Source organism: Heterocephalus glaber, unplaced genomic scaffold (genome assembly GCF_053883595.1).
Source record: "Heterocephalus glaber isolate CG9 unplaced genomic scaffold, H.glaber_assembly_v1.0 deba00001111, whole genome shotgun sequence".
Lineage (NCBI taxonomy): Eukaryota > Metazoa > Chordata > Mammalia > Rodentia > Bathyergidae > Heterocephalus > Heterocephalus glaber.
The window spans coordinates 1,144,650-1,152,528 of record NW_028258194.1 but is presented as its reverse complement, the minus strand read 5'-3'; the positions used below and the strand labels follow the sequence as shown (position 1 = coordinate 1,152,528).

General features: G+C 40.6%; 1 long non-coding RNA gene across 1 annotated transcript; it reads right to left on the bottom strand.

Annotated features, from left to right (window-relative positions):
* Window positions 1–399: 399 nt before the first annotated feature.
* On the bottom strand, window positions 400–6,477 carry LOC110347353 (uncharacterized). The gene is made up of 4 exons (XR_002391931.2): window positions 6,156–6,477; window positions 4,837–4,929; window positions 2,135–2,205; window positions 400–576 (listed from the first exon to the last, which is right to left on the bottom strand). It is a non-coding gene; the product is annotated as an uncharacterized LOC110347353 (long non-coding RNA).
* Window positions 6,478–7,879: the final 1,402 nt, after the last annotated feature.

Below are 7,879 nucleotides of genomic sequence, written 5' to 3'. Positions count from 1 at the left end.
CTGGCTCCAATGTAGACCCCTCAGCCTGGTGTCATAAATCCTTCACCCCACTGCCAGTTTCTCTGGCTTCCACCACTGGCCTTTGGGCCTTCCAGGGGCAGATCCTCAATATGGACAAGCATGAGACACTGCCATGGGCTCTAGGCCACTGGCTGGACTCATGGGGGACATTGCCTTAGACTCTAAGCCTTTAGCTGGACTTGTGTGGGACATTGCTGTAGGATCCAGGCCATTGGATTCTTTGGGCCTCTAGTGTACAGTTAGTCACTTGCACTCCTCTGTACTTGACTTTTTGGGTAAATATCACAAAATAATCCTATAAACTATGTGTCCTGTATTAAATCTATTTCCCTTGAAAACCCTGACTACAACCTTGGTTCACAAGGCCATTTTCATGGAATGGATGCATGAGGTGTCACACCCACCATGAGAAACATCTTTCTGACAACCAACAACAGTGCCTTCTTGTGGTGGACTCACCTTCAGCCTTGGTGAGTGATATGGACACTGAGTATGACTTCTTAAAAGTCAAGGTCCTCTCCGGCCGGGGATTCAGCTCAGTGGTTTCACCGCCTGCTGCACAAGCACAAGGACCCGAGTTCAATCCCCGGTACCAAAAAAAAAAAAAGTCAAAAAGTCAAGGTCCTCTCCCCCAACGCAACACCCTTTCTACAGCCCACGGACCAGCAAGTCATCTGCAACTTCAAGAAGCTGTACACAAAGCCACTGTTTACCAGGTGTTTGATGTCCCTGAAGAGACACCCTTGACTCTGAAAGAATTCTGGGAGGAACATTTCAACATCCTCCACTGCATCAGCCTCACTGACAATGCCGGGGAAGATGTCATGTACTGGACCGTAAACTCAACCTGGAGGAAACCGCGGCCAGAGTGTGTTGCTAAACTGACTCTGAAGGGTCTGAGGCACAGGCAGTGGAGGAAACTGTGTCCATAGCAAGAGTGTGGGTCTGGACATAGAAGGTGCAGACACGGAGGAGCTTGTTGAGGACTCTAAGGAGGAGCTGACGCCGGAAGAACTTGCTGAACTCCAGAGTGAGCAGCAGAAGGCGCTTGTTGAGCAGCACTCCACTAGGGAAGAGGAAGACAGGGAGGAGGCTGGCAGTGATGTGATTAAACCCATCATGGAAAATGGAGTGAGTGCCAGGGTTTCTTGAGAAGAACCACCCCAACACAACTGTAAGGAACAGAGTGCTGAATCTGATGAGCCATAATGTGGTCTCTCATTCCTGGAGGGTTGTGCGGTGCAGGAAAAAACAAATGACATTAGACCAATTATTTTTTTTGTCAAAATTGATGCTGCTGCTAAGAGATGAAGAGAGGAAACCCCGAAGGAGATCCCCTGGATGTCCCTATGAAGAGGACTCTCCCTCATAATAACCTCTTCCCTGCTCAGCTTTCGGTCCTCCATGCCAAAAGTCACCTCAAGCAAGGTGAGTGTTCTTGCTCTTCACACTGTACTGTACTGTTTCATACTTTTGTGGTTAAAAACATACCTATGGTTCAGGATGGATTAACCTTATTTACATTCAATTTTATAGGAAAATTTAATTTGGTTCACAATGAAAATCAGTTCACAACCATGTTCATAGGGGTCAGAACAGATAACCTTATTTACATTGAACCTTATGGGGAAATGATTCGGTTCACAACCGATTTGGTTTATGACTAAAATCATGGAACAAGTTCATGAACCAAGGTACCACTATAACTAGAACAGTGTTTCCCAAAGTGGTCCATAAGCCACCTAGGGTGCTCAACATTTCTGTATTTCTGCATCATAATTACAAGTATCAATATGAACCTAAGGATACATTTTATCTTTAAAAATTATTCACAAATATTTCCTAACTCTAGCCCAGCCACCAAAACTGACCAGAGGTATATCCATAGAGAAATGGTAGGATAAATGCTTACTTCTTATTGTTTGCATGTTATTGTAAATTCACAGATTTAAATACTTGACACATTAATGGTAAAATTGTAGTCCATCAAATATTTAAATTCATGTGTTTATAATAATATGCAAACAACAGCAACTAATTTGTCATCTTGAAGAATGCTAGAGACCCAACCCTGTATTTTGAAACAGAGGGAAAGAATCGGCATTGGTCTTACCTTTCCTCTATGAATGTGGCTCTGGGTAACCAAGTAGGTGAAAAAGACAGCCTTCCTTAGATGTATTTCAGCTAAAAGACAACAGAAGAATGAGGAATTAGAATAGCACCACTCTGCAGTCTCTAACGGGGTCTAAAACTGCCTAGATCATCAGTGCTGCTGTCTGCACAGAACAAACACAGCCAAGCACCGTGTGCCTCCTGCGCGAAGCACACACTCGCCGTGGAGCTGTCCTGCCACAAAAATCAAGCCTGTATGTGATCAGTACTCCAGACCTAACCACAAATTCAGTACGTATGGACCAGGGAGCCCATTTACAGGACAACAATTAGCAAAATCCAGATTGTGGGAAATCATGAAACAGTCAACCTACTCAACAAACAAGTTACAAAGGTAGAGGGAGAGAAAAAAGGAGAACCTATTTTATAATGTATTAACATATACTTTTAAAAGCCAGTAAACCCTGGTGTTATACAGTATTTTGCCACTGTCGTCTCAAGTTAAGCCAAACTGAAATTCTTTTTAATAAAATGAACTTACTGTTTTCAAATTACTATCTGTGATTACTGTCATAAATGCAACAGAAGACATAGAATAGTTAAGAATTTGGGTCACAGAATCAGAGTCACCAGGTGGAGACCTCAGCTGTGTAATTAAACCCAAGCAATTTTCCCTTTTTTTTTTTTTTTGTCTTTTGAGACAGAGCCTCACTGTATAGTCCAGGCCAGCCTTGAATTCACTATGTATCTCGGGCTGGCTTGAACTCATAATCCTCCTGCCTCGGCCTGCTGTGCAAATTAAACATGTACACCACCATGCCCAGCTATAATTTTAGTAGCTGATCCTACTTTTAGCAGGATCAGTTTCTTCATCTGTAAAGTGAAGCTAATCCCATTGACTAGAGAAGGTTGTTTTGGTGATGAAGATATTATTACATGCAAAGAACTCAGCACTGAGTGACTCACAAGATATGCCAAATAAATGTAGAAGTATTTTAAATAATAATTATATCATAATTTTTAAATATGCATCAGAATAATCACAAAACTACTTAAAAAGTTACTTCTATATTCACAATATTCAAACACACTAAGACTCATCTAAGGAAATATCAAAGAGGAGGGAAAAATAATTTTAATATGCTTCAGACAACTTTAAATCTATGTTAACAGATTAAGAGCAAATATTTAACATCTATGAGGAAATCAAATTAATAACTGTTAACATTTTGTTACTATAAGGTAGTACTAGCCTTGGACCAGTAGCTATTTGCAAAATGAACCCAAATATAAGGAATATAAACCATTTGAGTCTTGGGGATTCTATTCATTGAACAAACAGAAGTTATGTCAGACACTGTGATGTTTGATTGATTGTGTCAACTTGAGTAAGAGGCTCAACTCAGTTGGCTCAGCAATGCCACACCCTGGGTTGTGGAAGACCCACCCTCGGGCAGCTTGGGGAAATGAAGGACAGAGCTGCTTCTTCAGAGGAGCTCCAGTCTTCACCTTCACCTTGGATGTCATCTCCTGGCTTCCACACAGACTCTTCAGCCTTTCATCACAGATACATCAGCCTCCTGATGACAACACTGCGGTGAGCTCAGACCTTCGACTGAATCCTTCGGTCTCCAGTGTGCAGACAGAGCCTCTGGACATTTCCTCATCCGGTTCTGCGGGCAGCCATTGTGAGCCAATCTTGTAAATTCTTATATATCTGTATATCTCACGTTATATCTGTTTCTCTAGTAAACACTGAATAATACAGATTTAGATGAAAAATTACAAAGAAGGGCCGGGTGTGGTGGCACACACCTGTAATCCTAGCGCTTGGGAGACCGAGGCAGGAGGACTGCCATGAGTTCAAGTGCAGCTTGGACCCTGTCTCACAAAAAAAATTTTTTAATAAAAAGAAATCTTCCTTGATCTTAAATAACTCATAACCTGTTGAAAACAAGACATATTAAAAGCAAAAGAGAGTATGATGAGGTTTACGACAGAAGCACGTGAAAGTCTTCGTTTCACATGAAAAGCAGGCCTGAGGCTGGAGCAGGGGCGTTGCAGGGGAGCAGGTGTGATTGGTTTCAGAGCCCTCTCCCCACCCCGACAAAAAGTGATGCCTGGATTAAATTTTGAGGAGTTTCGCTACATGAAAAACTGAGGGAAAGTGTGTTGTATACAAAGAGGTATGAGAAAGTTCTGTTTTGAAGCTCCAGTTAGACAGGAGGAGGAAGGTCTACAGATCTACATTACAGCGTGGTGACCACAGTTAATAACAAGGTGCTGTACACTTGAAAATATATAAGTAGCTGTACTATATACACACACACACACACACACATATATATATATTTAGTTTCCATTTTCATCATTTCCAGGCTCTACGATGCAAACATGATTCCTTTTACAAAAAAAAACTCTCTTTTTTCAAACCCCAAACATGAACGTGCCTCCAAACTCAAATTTGCCACGTGCCTTAATAAAGAACAGTAACTCTGGTAAGGCTTGTAGGGTTGTTAAAATTTTTAAAGAGGTTATAACAAATTAAAAATTCACTCTGATATGTGAACACTATAGAATTTTATCTTCACTTATGTGAACTGCCTGGAACAGCCTAAATTTTATCCAGAATTACAATGCTCTACAATTTCTATCAATGTAATAGGCAACTTAAAAGCAAGTCACTCTCAAACGGGACATTACCTTACTTAGTAGAAAGCAGTTTCTTCTGGGCTGGGGATTTAGCTCAGTGGTTCTGGTGCCTGCCTCACAAGCGCAAGGTCCCAAGTTCGATCCCTGGTACAAAAAAAAAACTAAGAAAGCAATTTCTTCTAATTTTTTCTCTTCCTGTTAAAATTAAATACCCCAAGAAATGTATTTTTATTCCAAATTGAACTGCCTTTAAACAAGGTTTTTTGTGTGGGCTCACAGTACTTGCTGATTTCAATCTTATCTAGGTTTTTTGATCAAAATATAATTAGCATATTCATTCACAAATGGGTTATGAAGTAGAAATTCAAATATAAATAAAATATAGTCCCTGATCTCAGGAAATACTGAGGTCCAGAAATATTAAAAGAAATGATGACACTACAACAATACATGTAGTAAAGGTAAGGTATAAACCAATTCTGCAAGCATAAACAAGCAGAATCAACACAGCCAGAGAGGATGTGAGAAGCCCGAAAGGTGACATGTACATGAATGCCATCATCATGTACTGCAAACGTGCACTAATAAAAATTTAGAAGATTAAAAAGCAAACACACACCACGGCAGGGCTCCAGAGACAAACTGGTGGCAGCAGAGCCGGTGCAGAGCAGGGCCTGACGTGGTTAGGAAGCGGCCAGGTGGCAAAGGAGATCTGAGCAGGAAAGCTGTGTACAAAGGACCACGCTAAGCTTCTAAGAGATGCTTTAGGCTTTTCTCTTTCATTTTAGGAAAGGTACATGGCTTTAATTTCGTAGTTGTCTAAATTAAAACCATAAAGCATGATTCCTTTCTACTTAGCCAAGTGAAATAACTTGTATTTAAAAGGTGGCTCAGAGCCTCTCGTTTTATTATTATTATTACTCCATGTAGCTTTCAGAATTAAGAATGGCGTCAGCATTTGTTTAGTGCTCATAGATATAGGATTAGACGTAAATGTGGAACTCAGGCATCAGATAATGTACAACAAACAAATAGTACATGTAGACAGGAATGTATCAAATAGAACTCATTTCTTGGGCTGGGGATTTAGCTCAGTGGTTCCGGTGCCTGCCTCGCAAGCGCAAGGACCCGAGTTCAATCCCTGGTACCAAAAAAAAAAAATAGAACTCATTTCTTTACTAATAAAATCACGTGGTTTTCACCAGAGAATCAATTATCTTCACATTTCCTAAACATGAGTATGTTCCAAAAAGCTTAAATCTAGCCTTTACATTTATGGACACACTTGTGCACAAGGTGGTATTATAATACATAGGAATCTCCACAATGGTTAGAAATAGTCCAAATCCCACCCCCAGAGAGGATCTCACCTTTGGCAACACAAGGTCACAGTCAGGAAGGATCAGTGGCATTCTCTCTGATCACCCTCCAACATGGAAACTCATGAATCTTTGTTTTAATCGTGCTGTGATACCTGATTTTCATGCTGGAGAGGTGGAGAGGTGTTGCTCCCACTGTCAGACAGTACAGGTACAGAACGTGCGCTCTGCCGCTGATCTGAAATCGCCCTCACGGACTCTACAAGCCTTAGCTTCCCCCTGTGTACGATCAGGTGCAGTGATGGACTCAGCGAATGCCAATGAGGGCTCCAGCTGATGCCGCTGAGCACCCGCCCAGGACGCAGCACGAGCCAGAATTAAGCTCATGTTAGTTTCTTCCCACCGCCTTATCGAGGTCTTTTACTGGGTCATTAAAACAGCACAAATTAGTCTCATGGTCGAGCAACGTATTTCTGTAACTGGGCAAGTCTCAGATCATATTTATCAGTCTGATGAATGGTTCATTCCAGAGACAGATACAGTACCATCCAAAAACTTCCTGATGTCCTGTTTCTAACTATCGCGGCTTGCTGAGTCAAAACAGCTTCATTTGAAACAAGTGCAATTTCATTTCCTTCAAAGATGAACTCATCTTACTGAGTTTGAGACACTACCTGAGTATTCAGCCACCTCCCAGTGCCATAAGTGCTTCACAAACTGGCTTGGCCTGTTCAGTTACTGAACACTATGGGAATAATGCCCCGGATTTACAAAAATGGCTTTTTTACCAGGAGCTTAACCCACTTACAAGTAGCAGTTCATTACTGACAATGACAGGATCAGGCAAATATACAACCATATTTTGCAAGGAAACCAAACCTAAGAGAGTATGTACTTTATACAGACAAAGCTGGTCAACAGAAAAGAAAGAACTCAACTCAGAAATTTTTGCCTTGAGAGTTTTTCCAACCCAGACAGCATTTGTTCAGTGATCATTGCTTCACCTACATTTTGCAAAACTTCACTCAGTAAGTGTGCAATCTATATACAGTTCTGACTACACAATGTCTAATGTTTTCTTTATTAAACTATACCAATGAATTCTAATGTTTGAGATTAATTCTCCCTAAGTTTGGCCTTTTCTGGGGACACTTGCTCTTATTGTATTAAGTATAATAAACCTACTACAAATAGAATAAATTAAAATTTTATACAAAATATGTTCTCATCCATGAGCTTTTTACACTTCATCTTGTTTCTTTTGACCATTTGCTTTTTGTTTTCATCAAGTTTATTGGTACATTTTAGGTATACAGTACAGTTACATTCATCAGTGGGATCTTGTACCTTTACATGATGTATCTCGGTTCTTATTTTTTCCCCATTCCCCTGCCCTCCCTTCACCCACTCTACCCTTCCCTATTAGCAGACTTTGTTTGCATTTTTTCCTTTTCTTGTATTTTTTCTTTTCCCTTCTTTTCTTTCCCCTACCCCTCCCACTTCCCATACTCTTTAGGACCTTTTCTTCCTATTTTACAATACCAATTACACATTTTATTTTCTTTTTTTCTTTTCTTTTGGTACCAAGTATCAAACTCGGATCCTTGCGCTTGCCAAGCAGGTAGTAGAACCACTGAGCTAAATCCCCAGCCCACCAATTATACATTTTGATCCTTATTTACACATTTAGTTTTTCACACCAGAGAAACTATTTAGTATTTGCACATGTGTCCTATTTATTTCACTTAAGAGTATGGCCTCAATGTGCATCCACT